This window comes from Euphorbia lathyris, chromosome 4 (assembly GCF_963576675.1).
Source record: "Euphorbia lathyris chromosome 4, ddEupLath1.1, whole genome shotgun sequence".
Taxonomy (NCBI): domain Eukaryota; kingdom Viridiplantae; phylum Streptophyta; class Magnoliopsida; order Malpighiales; family Euphorbiaceae; genus Euphorbia; species Euphorbia lathyris.
The window spans coordinates 21,316,223-21,332,046 of NC_088913.1; the positions used below are offsets into that span (position 1 = coordinate 21,316,223).

At 40.0% G+C, this 15,824-nt stretch overlaps 1 protein-coding gene across 3 annotated transcripts in view; it reads left to right on the forward strand.

The window, feature by feature from the left end:
* The window catches only part of LOC136228059 (pyrroline-5-carboxylate reductase-like), a 32,698-nt gene extending 17,154 nt beyond the window's left edge, over nucleotides 1–15,544 (forward strand). Inside the window, exons 5-7 of one of the 3 annotated variants that reach the window (XR_010688396.1) lie at nucleotides 5,364–5,407; nucleotides 14,658–14,994; nucleotides 15,113–15,544. The gene's annotated coding sequence lies outside the window, so the exon portion shown is untranslated. Of the gene's footprint in view, nucleotides 1–781; nucleotides 1,642–1,761; nucleotides 2,086–5,363; nucleotides 5,408–14,657; nucleotides 14,995–15,112 lie in introns of those variants that run through there. The other 2 variants (XR_010688399.1, XR_010688398.1) reach the window with 2 other exon arrangements.
* Nucleotides 15,545–15,824: the final 280 nt, after the last annotated feature.

The following is a 15,824-nucleotide window of genomic DNA, read 5'->3' on the forward strand; positions in this document are numbered from 1 at the left end:
TCAATAAAGAGCAAAAGGCATTCTCAAGCTCCACCTGAGCAATTTCGAGATTATTTTACGAACCTACTAAGGCCAAAATAAAAACACGGTGCGATCATCAAAATGGTGTTTAAACTCGAGTTTCAAAAAATTAACCACTAAAAAACCACCCACATTACAACCCCCATCCGGGTTCATTTTTAATATTGCCTAGACCATAACATAGGAGGAAAAACCTGGATGAAAATGCAAACTCAAAGTGACTTCGAGTAAGTGCAAAGAAGAGTGCAAAAACACCGACCCACCAAGATTTGAGCGTAAGAGTGAAATCCCTTGGTGAGGTACTATCGGGTTCTCAAAAGATGATCAACCCCCGTTAATATTGCCTATTAAATTTGATCATGGAAGTTTCAAATAAGTTTTGGTCACTCATTTGTTTGCGTAGGTACTTACCGAAAACTTTGTATAAAACTTTAGCTTCGGAATCACGCACTTGGCAAAACCAACCGACGGTTTGTTTCTTAATAATCTCAATCCCTTGTCTTTCGATTTCTTTTACTTGAGGACAAGTAAAACTTTAAAGTCCGAGGAGGTTTGATAGGGGCATTTCGTCCCTATCTTTTAGCGTGATTTACGGTTTAGTTTTAGATGAAATAAATAAGTTTAATTGCAAAAATAGAGTGTTTTAAATAAAATAACGAAATAAAAATAAATTCCGTACTTTCGGATAATTTTCCTTATTTTTGATTAATTTAGAAAATAAAACGTCAAGCTAACTCGGCTCTCGAGAATTGTATTTCAGGTACGAGCAAGGAGTGAAATTCCACCAACATACGCGGGGCGTATCTCCCTTCACGCGGGGCGTGAAACACTTGGTCAGAAATAATTGTTCAATCCGCAGGCACCACGTGGGATCTAGTCACCAATACGTGGGGCGTACCAACCACCACGCGAGGCGTGGAACATGTGTCAGAAATGATAAGCCTAATCCTGAAAGTCAGACTGCATGGTCTCCCTGAGTCAACTACCCTACGCGGGACGTACCACCTTATTTACGCGAGGCGTGCTTCAGCTACGCGGTGCATAAAAGGCCCAATTCAAGCAATAAAATCTCAGAAACTCAAACACGCGAGGCGCGTCCCAGTCTACGAGAGGCGTGATTGAGACAACAAGATCTGGATTTGGTCCACATGCAGGAGATTTCTGATGGAATGGACAATTATGCGGGGCATACTCCACCATACGCGAGGCGTGCCATGGGAAATCTGCAGAAAATCATGTTCCTCCATGCTTGTATCTTATGAAATTACAACTTTACCCTAGCTTGATGTGTATAAATAAGTTTGAGTAGCACTCATTTAGCCATCTTTGATCATCTCTTTTACCTTACACATCTTAGACTTTGTATACACTTTTTGATACTTAATATAGTTCTTGATAGATAGTTTGAGATTTTAGTTTACATAGCAATTCTCTTCCACTCTGAGAGCTTGTTCGTTGATCCCGGCATTCCATCAAAGTTCCGTTCCATCTCCGTTCACCAAGCTCGACAGTTCCACTTCCAAGTCCTAAGAGACGGCCTTGAGTCCGGTTAGCTAGTTCCGAGGGTGGATTCTTCCCTTTTCACTTGCTAATTAGCTTGTACTCTTCCTATGTACTAGGCTTGGTTGTATTTCACATTTACATTCTTCATATTTATAATTTATGATTCATAATCTCTCTCTCTATTTTTGTGTTGATGGTTGCTACTTGTTTTGATACTCGTAATTGATTATTGTGTAGGAGAACGCGATTTCCGATGCCATTCAGGCTATCTTTAGGGATTCATATAGGTGTTGCCTTACCGGAAGTGACGCTCCGGAAACCGTAGGAATTGACAAACCACGGCACTTACGGGCCCTAATTTCTGGTCCCAAGCATTAGACACGCCTTGACTAGGAACCACGTAGTCTAAAGACCTCATGGATCGGTCACTGATGCTCGTAAAGTATATAGCATTTAATAGGACAAGTGTATCCTATCGCAACAAGTAATATTGTGCTAAGCACGAGATCGAACGACAAAGACTATTCATTATAACTAGTAAATGTACCTAGAATGATCTAATTGTTTAGAGGATTGGATAAAGATTTGGGTTTTTAATAACTAACTAATTGAATTAAAGGAAATAAACATAACAAAATAAAGTGAACAATTGACAGGGTAGAAGGTGAGTTGACGGATGGCACAACATAGGTTGAGGATTCCTTTGATTAAATCTTAGGTATAGGTTTAGGGAGTTCAGATTTGTGTTTTACCAATGATTGAAGGTAATTGTCCTAAGTGAAAGACAAATTTATACGGGATTTGTCTAACCTATTCACATGCATTCGGGTGACGGCTTGATTAGGCATATACCCTAGGTCATGCAAAGCATTAGGTTTATTGACAACTAAGGCTAAAGCCGTAGCCCAGCCACAAAGCCTCATTCCTAGTGGTCTCTAGCGAAGTCAGGTTAATACAAATTCGGGATAGACGATTCCGTGGTCAGGTTCTCATCTATCTATAATCCTATTTAATGTCAGGGTCACAGGCATTAAGCACATTATATACATAAAAGGCTAGTTGATCATTATCAATGTTCATTCTAGCATAAATCATGTTTCTAACAATGTCTAGGCATTAAGCATGCATAAACTGATCAATCAAAGGTCCTAGATCCCTAATCATACATATTCATACAACCAATTTCATCCCCATCCCAAATTGGATGGAGATCAGTTCATAGACAAACCAATCATAGCAAAAATGATAATAGGAATAATGGAAAAAGCTTCAATTAAATATAATCGCAAAAGATAAAAGGGAAAGATAGAAATCCAAAACCCGCTTGTCGATTCTGATTACAAAAATAGAAGATCTGGAGCTTCTCCCATCAATTGTTCTTGAAAGAAATAACAAAACAGAAAATAAACCTAATCTAGAAAGTAGGAAAAGCTAAACTAAAAATAAAAATCTACATTGTGGAGGAGAGAAAACCCTATCGGCTCTCTAATTTATTCAATGGTTAATCCCCCCTCAAGGATTAGGTTTATCTCCCTATTTATAGAGTTAGGAAGGAAACCCTAATGCCTCAGGGGTAAAAATGGCATTTACAAAGTGTTAAATGGGCTTTTAGGGCCTTGATCCGCGAATTTCAGCAAAGGGGAAGGCACAGGCGCGCCTTCCCCTGCCTCCTCTCGTCGAGACAAGGCCTGTCTCGACGAGACAAGGGCCTGTCTCGACGAGACAGGTGATGTCTCGCCGAGACAGGTCCTATTTGAGGAACTGTGGCTCCGGTTTTTATCTGTTTAGGTCCATGGGCTTCCAAAAAGTGCTCTAATGGTCCCTGACGAATCCCAAAAGTGCTCTGATGGTCCCTGAATGATTCGAAAATGCTCCAATAGGCCTGGGTCTGGTTCGGAAATGCACGAAAGGTCCCTGAAAACACCGAAAATGCCAAAAATAAGGGAAATTGCTAATTTAAACTAAAAGATAGTAAAACGCTACTGAAATTAAAAGCAAATAAAGCAAAAGGAAGCTAAAAGGGGCCTAAAAACCCTATACAAATGGGAGCTATCAGTCACACTACACGTAGTCGTCATTGCAAGAGTAAAACATTAACCGTTTATATATTGAGAGTCATTATTTGTCATATTTATAATGTTGGGGTTTAGTGTCCTATAGACAATTGTTCTAGGATACAAACTTAATGTAAATGAATTGTTCTTTATATCATTTGTTTAATGAGATATATGTTTTATAACTATATAAAGGCAATCCCTTTTAAGAACTAAATAAAGTCTAATAAAAGGAAATCTGTAAGTTTATTTAAAGTGATTATAAAGTGTTCATACAAGCATGAAGTGAGACAAAACTTTATAGTAAACTGATAAACTTAAAACCACCCCAAGTCAAGTTATATGTTTGGGATTGACATATCACTGTTGAGACTTGTATGTAACAATGTCTTCTGTCCGACAAAAAGCTGATCTCACAAGCTTCATATATACAGATATCTGGACAGTTACATAGATCCGATGAAACGTTGTTCATTAGGATTGGAGATCCGATTTGAGATAACAGGATGGGTAGATTCATCCTTGTCACCTTTTCATCTCATTGGTATTAATATGTATAACTAATCCTCAGACTCAAAGGAATATTAATTGGTATTCTGGATTACGGAATGTGATGCTTTGACTCTGGTGTAACACGATCCTTAACAGAGATGACTCTGGGGTGTGAACAGTAGATGTTGGGTATCACAAGAAGTAATTGCGGAGTCGTTATATATTGGATTGAGCATTTATCACTCCCGATAAATGGGAGATACATCCATGGATCGCTTGTGGAAGACTCGACTCTAAATCCTTGCAAGGTGATAGCTTAAGAGTAAGAAATACAGATTTCACTTAACCTATCTTTTTGAGTTGACTCGGCCTGTACAAGTAAAACGAACGTCTCGCTATATGTGACTTGACATAACCCATAGTCATAAGATTCAGTTCAAGGATGTAGTTGATAAAGGATCAAATTATACTGTAACTAATATGGAAAGGTTAACGACAGAATCAACCTGTCTTCTTATAGCTCTGGGGGAATGATTACGGACTTGCTAATCACATACTCTATACATCATTCCGTTATGCAAAGATTAAATATAATTCTTTGAAAATTAATTTAATAACGTTGCATTCAGCCAGAAGCAATAAGAACCTAATGGATCACACATAAGACTTGGAACCTAAAAGAGAGATAGATGTTAATTAATTGATAGAAGCCCAATTGAGCCCAATAAGGCCCAGGACATAAGGGGGTCGAAATTCATGTAGTGATATACATGAATAATTAATTTGATTTTGTTAATCCTAATTAGATTAGGAATATGAATTAAATTAATTAAGAGATAATTAAGTTAGGAGTTTTAATTAGATTAATATACTCCTATTATTATCCAATAAGGTTATTATTATTATCCTTAATATATTAGATATATAGTGAGATAATGATTAGGAATTCTATTCCGAATGGAATTCCTATTCAGTAACCTAATTCTATCTAACTAGGGATTAGATACAAGAGATTATAAATACCCTTTCCCTTGAGATTTTCGAAATCCAAGCAAGCCATACCCTACTTGTGATTTTCGAAATTCACCTAGTCCAAGAGAGAGAAAATTCGACACCCCTAGTTCGAGGACGAGATTTCTCTACGGCTTCGTTTGATCAATTGATTTTCATCTATTTCTTTTATCCTTGATCTTGTGTTGATTAGTTAGAGGCAATCTACTTTGGTTGCTATTCAACAGTTGATTCCAAATTAATCCTCCCGTGTTTTATTTCGTGTTGGGGAACTCGGAGAAGAGTTGTGGGCACTTCATTAACAACGGTAGATTGATCATCAAGAGGTAATTCTTCTTATCTCTCTTTATATGAAATAACGGTTAACGGAGCTTGTGGTTTATGGAAATAGGTTAAAAATTTTATATTTCCGCTGCTATACCTTAGCCTAATTTCCAACAGTGGTATCAGAGCCAACGTTAAATCCGTTATTTCATATATGAAAATTTAGAAGTTTTCAATAGGATTGAATAAATATTTATAGTTAGGATTAATTAACAAATTGTTTTGATTAATTAATTCTAAAGATAAATAAGTTTTAATTAATTGTTAATTAAAACAGATTATGCGTATGTTCCTAATTATTTTGGTTGATAATCATTATAACAAAATCTATTAGTTTTATAGTTAGATTGATAAAATCAGTTTTATTAATTCTAAAGATAAAACGGAAATCTATAGTAGTTTTTCCTATTTTCTGAAAATCGTTTTAAAACCATTTTAGAACTGATATATATATATGTTTAAAATTAAAAAAAAAAATAATACGACCGCCCGAGTCGCGCCGCTATCACGCGGCTGCTGCCTCACGGCAGCAGCCGCGTGCGGCGCCTGGCTGCCGTTGCCACAAGGCAGCGACGGTCCAGCCGCGCTAGGGCTGCTACCTATTGGCAGCAACCCACTCTCGGGCCCGGCCCGAGGCCCACTTGATTTTAAACTGTTTAAAATCGTTTTTATATATTTTAAATACATATGTTTCAGAAATTGATAGTTTTCTGTTTTGATTATCGAATGAAAAATTCGTTTAAAAGTTTGTTTTACCAATTTGTAAATCAAAATGTTAAATGAATTAAAATCAAAATAATTGGGACGTGCATAATTAAAGTTTTGTATAGTTATGTTAATCTAAAGATTAATATAAAAGATACGAAACTATTAGAAGTAAAATTGGATGAAAGTTAATTTGATATGTTAATGTGATTAACATAAATATTACATAAGATAGTTATGTAATCAACCAATTAAATTTATTTAATTGAGTCTATGCATGTTTGGAGTTATGGACATATTTGGACCCTCTTTAGTCTTTTGGTATTTTTTAAATAGGGCCTGCGAGTCCTGCCTTTCTATTATCTATTGTAATTTCTCCTCTCATCTGATTTCCTTCAATTCAATTGAAGTTTTCTTTAGTAGTATAGAAATTAATATGTAATTTCAAGGCGCCATGGAGAAGAATGAGGACCTAAAGAGAAATATGTAATAGTTAGTATTTCCTTAAGTTTGCCCTTTTATTCCGTCTCTGGCTCGACGGAATAATTTAGATGATATATCCATAATGCCAATGTATGTGAATGTATGTGTCTGATGTATGCTAAAGCAAATCAAGACTAAGTTAGATTATAAGACCTAAAATAAAATCCCTCATTAAAAAGTTAAGTAAATAAACAAGTTATTAAAATCGGTTGCCCCTCCCTAATATTATAATTCAGCCGGCAGTGCTGAAGGCCTTTGGGTTGTTGAGTAAACTCAAGCTCGGGGTCCTTTCGGTAACACCTGAATTATCGAAAATCATTTTTCATGAATATGGGGTAATACTTAAATTAGATTATGATAATTGGATGAGTAAACTCATGTTGTCATAAACTAATGGGCAAGACGGTTGGGATTAATATGAATATCATATTAGTTACTAATGTGGTTAGTAACCCAATAACCTAGGAATCACATTAAAGATGTGATTGATTACATGAATCTACCTAATGAATGAGACTAGCTTGTTCAGTAAAACTCAAGGCGAAATCTCAGGAGTTAGGATCCTAGCTCACTAAAGGATTTGTGAAACTCTTCGAATTAATATGGAGGGCTATTAATTTGGCAAAATAGTGGGAGCAATCTAAAATAAACTAAAAGGCCTATAATTTTAGATTGATATACTTTAAGCAAATGAATGACATACGTTTACTCTTTCTCACTCTCAGGTTTAATTAAACCCACTCTTATAATCATGACTAAAACCAATTTGCAAAACATTCTTACCGATAACAAATTGAATGGTTCAAACTTTACCGACTGGTTTCGTAACCTCAAAATTGTTTTGAAGTTCGATAAAATAGGGTATGTACTTGATACATCGATACCCCCTCTCCCTGCTGATGATGCTCCCATTGAGGAAATTGATGCTTACCAAAAGCATAAGGCTGATGATGATCATGCCGGATGCATCATACTTGCATCGATGACACCGGAATTACAAAGGCAACATGAGGAAATGGATGCCTATTCCATCATCATGCACCTAAAGGAATTGTTTGGGAAACAAACCAGGTGCGAACGCTACGAGATATCCAAGTTGCTATATCGTAGTAGGATGCAAGAGGGCACATCTGTCATGACACATTGTGTCAAGATGATTGGCTACATTACCAAACTTTCTAGTATTGGATTTGCGATGGATAACGAATTAAGTATAGACTTAATTCTTCAATCCCTCCTAGAAAGTTATTCACAGTTCATTATGAACTATCAGATGAATGACTTGCAAACCTCTCTTGAAGAGCTTGCAAATATGCTCAAGTCAGTTGAGCCCAATATGAAGAAAGACAAAGCCATACCGGCTCTTGTCATTGAGGGATCAAAGAAAAGGAAAGGGAGCTATCCCAATCCTAATTATCCTAAGAAAGGTAAGAAAGTCGTGCCCTACAAAGCTAAGGGAAAGGAAGTGAAGAAGCCCAAAGGAGAGTGCCACTTCTGTGATAAAGACGGGCATTGGAAGAGGAACTGCAAGGAGTATCTAGCCTCCCTCAAGAAGGGAAATGGCAGTGCTTCAACATCTGGTATGTTTTATATTGAAATAAATACAGTTTCACTGTCTGAATCTTGGGTATTAGATACCGGATGTGGATCTCATATTTGTACAAATATGCACGAGCTAAATCAGACTATGGAACTAAAGAAAGAAAGCATAAGCTTGGGAGTAGGAAATGGAGCAAGAGTTGCCGCCCTCGCAATTGGAGATTATGTTTTAAATTTGCCCTCTGGGCTTGTAATAGAATTAAGGAATTGTTTATACGTTCCTCAAATGTCTCGCAACATTATTTCTATTAGCCGTCTTGTTGACGACTGTTAGACGAGGTGCCGCGGCCTAATATCCCGGGCGGACCGGGGGGTGGACACCTCATGGCGACGTAAGCGGTGATTGGCGCCGAAAGCAACCAATCGTGGAATCAAGCTGCTCGGCAGGACCGGAGCTCGGAGTATGGAAGAGTCACCACCCACGAATGGAAAAATGAACACCGATCCCTTGCGGGAGACCGGTGAGGGTTCGGGAAACTTAGGTACGAGCCGAGAAGGCTAGCTCCTTTCCGGAGAAATGCTACTAGGCACCCCGACATCGCCCGGTTATGAACCACCGGCCTCCTACTCAGCATGTTAGGCGATAACGGACTAATCGCATATTTCTTTAAGTTTAAAATTCATTTGAAACCTTTTCTTTCTCGTTTTGAAAGCCGTTTTGAGCATATATTATTGAAAGCCACTTTGGTAAAGAATCACCCATTTACATTGATGCTAAATATATATAAACGAGAGAGGGGGAGAAGGAAGAATTGATTTATTTTACAGTGTGTCTTATGCTTCGGTTCATATGTTAACCCTACATTAAACTCACTCCCCGAAAACGAGTTTATTTACATGGTTCGTACCTTGATCGTCGTTGGAACGATCTAGGTACGTTTCAAAACCCCGTTGATTTACATGGCATCTACTTGAATCGCCGTTGGAACGACTCGAGCGTTTGAAGACGTGGAATAAAGAATTTTAACCCAAAAACGTGGTTAGGCATACAAATCAATTTATTTTGTACAAATCATTTAAGAAAACAATTCAAAACTTTATTATTTACAATAAAAACGATTTTAATTACAAGGCTCGCCTAATCCGCCGTTGGAATGGATTAAGGTTTTAAAACGTGATGTTTTAAGAAATGGTTTAAAAATGCCAAGAAAACGTTATTTACACTTTAGGAACATCTAGAAAAACTTTAATTTACACCAACAAATTAAACTCTCTTTTTGTGATTTATTTTCCCTTTTTCACTCAATTAACCCTTACTTGAATGTAATTGCAACAAATAACAAATTAAACTCAAGATTCACCCCACTAAATACATTTTAAAATAGATACATTTTGGATAAAAATGGTATTTACACCTATAGATTAAAAATAAGGTAAAACCTAATATACACTATAGTTATGGGTATGTACCAACAAAAAGGAAAATAATACTAAGAATAGTATACTTATTATCCTAATTAAAAACTTATAAAAAATAACGCATAATGTTTATAAATGAGAAAATAACATTTGACCCAAAAATAGTTTTTACATAAGAAAATAACCTTTATCCCCAAAATAACTATTATAATAAATATATAGGAAATAACTCTCCCAAATATACATTAAACATCAAAATAACATCTAATTATCCTCAAAACATTTACTAATTAATTACCCCAAAATATCCAAGTAAATAACCTTCTAAAATAATACTCAACATAGCTTAAATGAATTAAAAAGAAAATATATACATATAGTTTAATTAAATCAAATTGATGAAAGAAAGTATATAAATACATTAAATAAACATATGTATAAAGTATTTAAAAATAGCTTGAAAGTATATATTACATAAATATACATATATGTATAAAGGACCAAAAGCCTAAAAGTTGAGAAGGAGTGACCAAAACAGCATTTTTTACATTTCAGCAGATTTACCGACGGAAAATCCGTAGGTAAACAGCAATCAGTGACAGAAAAGGGAGAATTACAGAAACAGTCCACAACTTTCCAGATTTGTTCAAAAGCTTTAAATTAAGTCTAATTCGATCGTTTTGGAACTCCGAACTACCAAAAATGGATCATAGTCTATAACGGAGGTTCTTAAACGATGTTTTTTATTTAAAACGTTATTTGGGAAAATTTTAAAATCTATAATTACAACGTTTTTTAATACCCGAACTACCTTTGAATCGGATCCTAGTTCGTATTGGGATATCAAAACGAGGTTTTTATTTCAAAACTAAACCGAATTTTTATTTAACACGGGATGAAATTAAATAAATACGGGAAATTAAATAAAATGTGACAAATAAATAAATAGATAAATAAAATTATAACATAATATAAATAAAGAAAATAAAATAAATGAAATAAATAAAACGAGTCTAGTCCTCGGATAATACCTCAAGTTCGGTATTGACGGTTGAAGTCGGTTGATTCCACGAATCGTGCTTTTCCGGTGTTTTTGTGTTTTTGGTAAAATTTTAACTTTTAGGAAATTTGGAATTTTTAGGAAAAAAAGTGTTTTTTCCCAAAAAAAGATTTTCTCTCTCTAAAAATGTTTAGAGTGAGAAGCTCCTCCCAAAAGTCCCCCCTTAAATGCATGGGGATCCGTGCCTTATATAGGCATCGGATCCCCGGAAACTTTGGGCGATGCCCGAAGAAAATTGGGCGTCGCCCAAAGTCCGTTGGGCGGACGCCCAAAGTCCGTTGGGCGGACGCCCAACATTAGTTGGGCGAACGCCCAACTATTGTTGGGCGCGCGCCCAACCAACGGTGGGCGCGCGAGCAACCAACGGTGGGCGCGCGAGCCTAACTGACGTTGGGCATTCGCCCGACGATCGCGCTGTCGGGCGTGCGCGCCCCACGGTCGTCGAGCGCGCGCTCCGTGCTGTCGGGCATCCGTGCCTCACGGACGTCGAGCGCACGTCCTGTGCTGCCGGGCGTGCGTCCAACTGTCGTCGGACACTCGTCGGCTGCCGCCCGGCGCTCGCACCACGTCGCTGAGCACTTGCGAGCCGTCCACTTGACGACCGCACCACACATTAAGTTTTCTTTCCTTATTATATATTTTGTTTTAAAACTTCCGGAATCAACCGCTTCGACCTTCTTGTTTACAGGTTTTCCTCACAGGTCCTCCGACTCGGTGTCTACAGTTGCCCCTACTTTCCTATTTTGACAGTGATGTGTGTGTTTTGAAAAACGTTTTTTTACTAACGCAACACATGCAATGTAAAACATATAAAAGTAAGAGACACATAAAGAGTAGGAGGAAGAATACCTGACCTTTGCGCTGCGCGTTCGGGTGTCGTTCTCGATTCTTTCCATCCTTGCCTTTGAATCGGCTGCCCGCGGATGTTCTTCTTACGGACCCTAGCCTAAGTGGACTGCGGGTAAAAGTGGCTCAAAAGCTACCCTAGTCTACGACGGTGGGTAAAATGGCTCAAAAGCGACCCCCGGTCTACTACCGTGGGTCAAATGGCTCAAAAGCAAACCTGGTCCACGACCGCGGGTGAAAGTGGCTCAAAAGCTACCCTAGTCTACGACTTGTGGGTAAAATGGCTCAAAAGCGACCTTGGTCCACGACCGCGGGTAAAATGGCTCAAAAGCGACCCCGGTTCATGACCGGGGTAAAATGGCTCAAAAGCAACCCTAGTCCACGACCACGGGTAAAAATGGCTCACAAGCGACCCCGGTCTACGACCGTAGGTAAAATGGCTCAAAAGCGACCCCGGTCTACTACCGTGGGTCAAATGGCTCAAAAGCAACCCTGGTCCACGACCGCGGGTGAAAATGGCTCAAAAGCAACCATAGTCTACGACTGTGGGTAAGATGGCTCAAAAGCAAAGGTTCTTTCTGAATTCTTTTAAAACACCGTTGTCTGTATTTTCTCACGGGAGCTAGCGTCTTGGAGGTTTGAATGGTTCGATAGGAACATCTTTTTAGTCCGGAATGATTCCTACTAACAATTATTTTTCATCGACTGTCGTCTGTATTTTGACTGGTGCCACTGTTCTATAAAAATTGGCTGTCATCTGGAGTTCTATCTCGATATTATTGGTCACTGTCTGGCAGAAGCGCAGGCTAAAACGGACTGCAAATCGGAGGTCTGTGCACCTGGTAATTAATTATTTACTTTTTACCTTTATGTCACATCGTACCTTTTTCAATATCTACGCGAATGCCATTCCCGTTTTCTATATAAGGTGGTGGGGTTTCATTTCAACCCCACACCTTCTCTCTCTTCTCTCTCTCTCTCTAACTTTTGATTTGGATTATTCTCGGGATGGATTTGGATCAACATGATGGCACGAAGGGCATGGAGGAGGGTTTTGTGAACCTTACTACAGTGGACCCTTTTCAGGACCCCACATCTCATCTGAGCCGGACCCGCTGTAATCAGGTAAGTACTTTCTTACTTCCTCGTCTTTTGACTAAATTTCTAGGTTTTAGTATCCCTACTTTGAACATGATTTGCATGCTAACCTCTAGATTGCCTTAGAAGACTTTAGTTAGAAAACATGAATTTCTTTGCACGCAAGTAATACTTTATTTATTTTTTTAAGAATGCGGACCATATGCATGTGAATAGTAAAACTACGAACAATGCATGCCAACAGTAAAAACAAACGTGAATAATGCACGTGAATAGTAAAAACGTGAATAGTAAGACTACGAACAATGCATGCCAATAGTAAAAAAACGTGAATAGTGCACGTGAATAGTAAAAACGTGAAAAATGCACGTGAATAGTAAAAACGTGAATAGTGCACGTGAATAGTAAAAACTTTACTAATGCACGTGAATAGTAAAAACGCGAATCGTGCACGTGAATAGTAAAAACTTGACTAATGCCCGTGAATAGTAAAACTTGACTAATGCACGTGAATAGATGAAAGAATAATGAATTAATCAAATCCTATACCAACAACCCTAAGGGAGAGATTTCACGAAATGACGGCCTAAATTGACAAAGTGTCTCTAGGTAGATTAACGTGCTTTCATCAGATGCAAACCTAGGAACAACGTTTAAACTTTCCTGTTCCGTTCTTTCTAGTTCATCGGCATTTCCGGGACTACAGCCGACATTCACATGTGGTACTCCATGCTAGGCGCCGCGGCGAGAGCCCATGTGCGAGAGTTGGGCTTCGAGCCCTTTATTTTAGCGTTTCCCTGCGCTAACGGGGTGTGCGACCGTTTCGGCCTACGGGCCTTATGCGAGAGATGGGTTGACTCGACCCACACCTTCCACCTATCCTTCGGGGAGATGACCATCTCGCCCCGCGACTTCTCTTTACTGACCGGGCTGCGGGGGAGTGGCACTCCGGTTCCCTTCTCTTTTGACACGATGCGCCCACGGGTTGACCGTGCTAGATTGGCTGCTTTGATCGGGCCGGGAGTTTACACGGGTGTCAAATCCACCCCGACGAAGTTCATCACTACATCGGGGCTTTTGAGTCGTAGGGACTTTTGCGGGACCGACAATACTGACCTGGCTGTCCGCAGCTTCCTGATATACGCTTTGGGCGAGACGATCTTCCGTACCAAGAGCGGAACGATTCATGCAGGTCTTATTCAGGCCTTCAGTGATTTGGACGCGGTGGCGTCTTACGATTGGTCAGGAGTGGGTCTAGCTTTCATGTACAAGTTTTTAGATCTGACTTGCCGAAAGCGCAAGGATTTTGGCGGTTACACTTTTGCTCTTTTGGTACGTGGTGCATCCTTGACTCGCCCTTTTTATCTTCTTCGCGCTTTCCGTTCATAACCTTTGTTGTTACAAGAAGGTTTGGCACGAGAGGCGGATTCTTCCCAGCAAGCATCGGCGCAGGCCACGGGTACCGAGGCCCCCACTCATGGCTCGGTGGAGAGAGTTCGATTTAGGTACCGAGGAGAGGCCGACGGTGGCTCAGCTCTTAGATTGGATTGATTCACGGACCTTGGGGCAGGTAGATATCTTCTAATCGTGCTAGATTTTTGTTTGACCGGACCTGACTTTTTCTTTGTGTCTTTAGATTAAATTCAGGTGGGACGACCTTGATTTCGGTCCCGATTACGCGTACGTTACCCTAATCCAGGAGCAGCAGAGCGTGCTCACCGGCCCTTGTGTGCGGGTATGGTACTTGGGCGACTGGGGCATCACCGGGGTTAGTGCCTCGCATTGGACACCATGCGAGATCCCCGTCTCCATGTTTGCGGTGCGGACCATGCCCTTATCGGTCATTCGTCGGGATTTGACCCGCCGCTTTACTGGTAGAGGTGTGTGGGTTCATGCCGGGGGCCGTGCTCTCTACTTATCGACATTATTGAGCGCGAGGGATGCCCCAGTGGTGGCGATGGAGGTGGACCCCGTGGCGGATGTGTTTTCGGGGGAGGCTGTCGCTGCGGTCTTTGGTCAGGAGGCGGTTCCGATGAGTGTTTCGACCTATTTATTTTTATTTACGAGATAGTTAGTGGTGTTCATTGTGTTTCTACTTGCAGGAGGGTTCACCTATCAGACTTCTTCGATGGTGCCCAAGCTCAAACGTCTACGAGCGAGCCGCCCTATTATATCGGCGAGTCCTCCAGCGCCGCCCGACCGGAGAGATCCCCTCTAGGCGTACCCGTCCCAGACTTTGGGAGGGATTTCGCGACTGTTTGCTATGACGAGTCTGGGGTGGCCTATGCCGGTGTCGAGATGGCTCCTCCTGTCTTTACGTCGAGGATACCGTTTGATCCCTCAGACGCTCTCCAGACTTCGAGGGAGACTTGTACTGATTATGTGGGGCTGTCCGGTTACCTCCGAGATCGACTCAGCTTTCGCTGTGCTGACCACCTGGTAAGTATCTTCATTTTATTTTAGTGTAGTGGAATGCATGCATATATGTATGTATGATTTCTATTCTTGCTAGTATTCTTCTTTTTTTTCATTTCTTTTTTTTTCTTTTTTTTTTCAGAGTGATCTTCATACACACGAGTAGAGACGGAGCGAGTCGGTGCGGGAGGCCGATGCCAGGGTTGGCCAGGTCTACCGGGAGAGGAACGACTACTGGTCAGGGGTGATGTGGACAGAGATCGAGGGACGCCTTGCTGTCGAGGAGAGGGCGCGGGAGGAGACTGCCGGACGCCTTGCCACTGAGGAGAGAGTGCGAGTTGCCGAGGAGAGACTTCGAGTCGCCGAGGAGTCCCTATCTGTGGAGCGGGCATCACATCTGAGGGATTTTGAGGCCCACTAGGATTTCCCTCCTTATTAGGCTTATCATGTATAGCTTTGTTGTTTTTATTAGAATTACCCCGATGTATAGCTTGTGTATAGGGAGTGGGGTGGATAGCATGTAGGCTTTTTATTGTGAAAAGAAAGGTAAGAAATGTATAACTCATGATTCGTATTACCATGCATTCAGTAGATTATAACGATTCCAATCATTCTCTTCAAATATATTCATGCCTTTATTTATTTACAAACAACAGAAATACTTAGCCGCTTATACATTATTTTTTGTAATTGCTCAAGATATAACTACCGTTACCAGGACCTGCCTTTTTTTTCGGTTTTCAGATCCCAGCGATTTTTCATCTCTCCTTTTACTATCCCGGAATTTTCAAATGAGTGCCCTTTCGGGTTTTCACCCATTGGGATGTCCCTTATTGTTGCATAGGCCGCCCTTT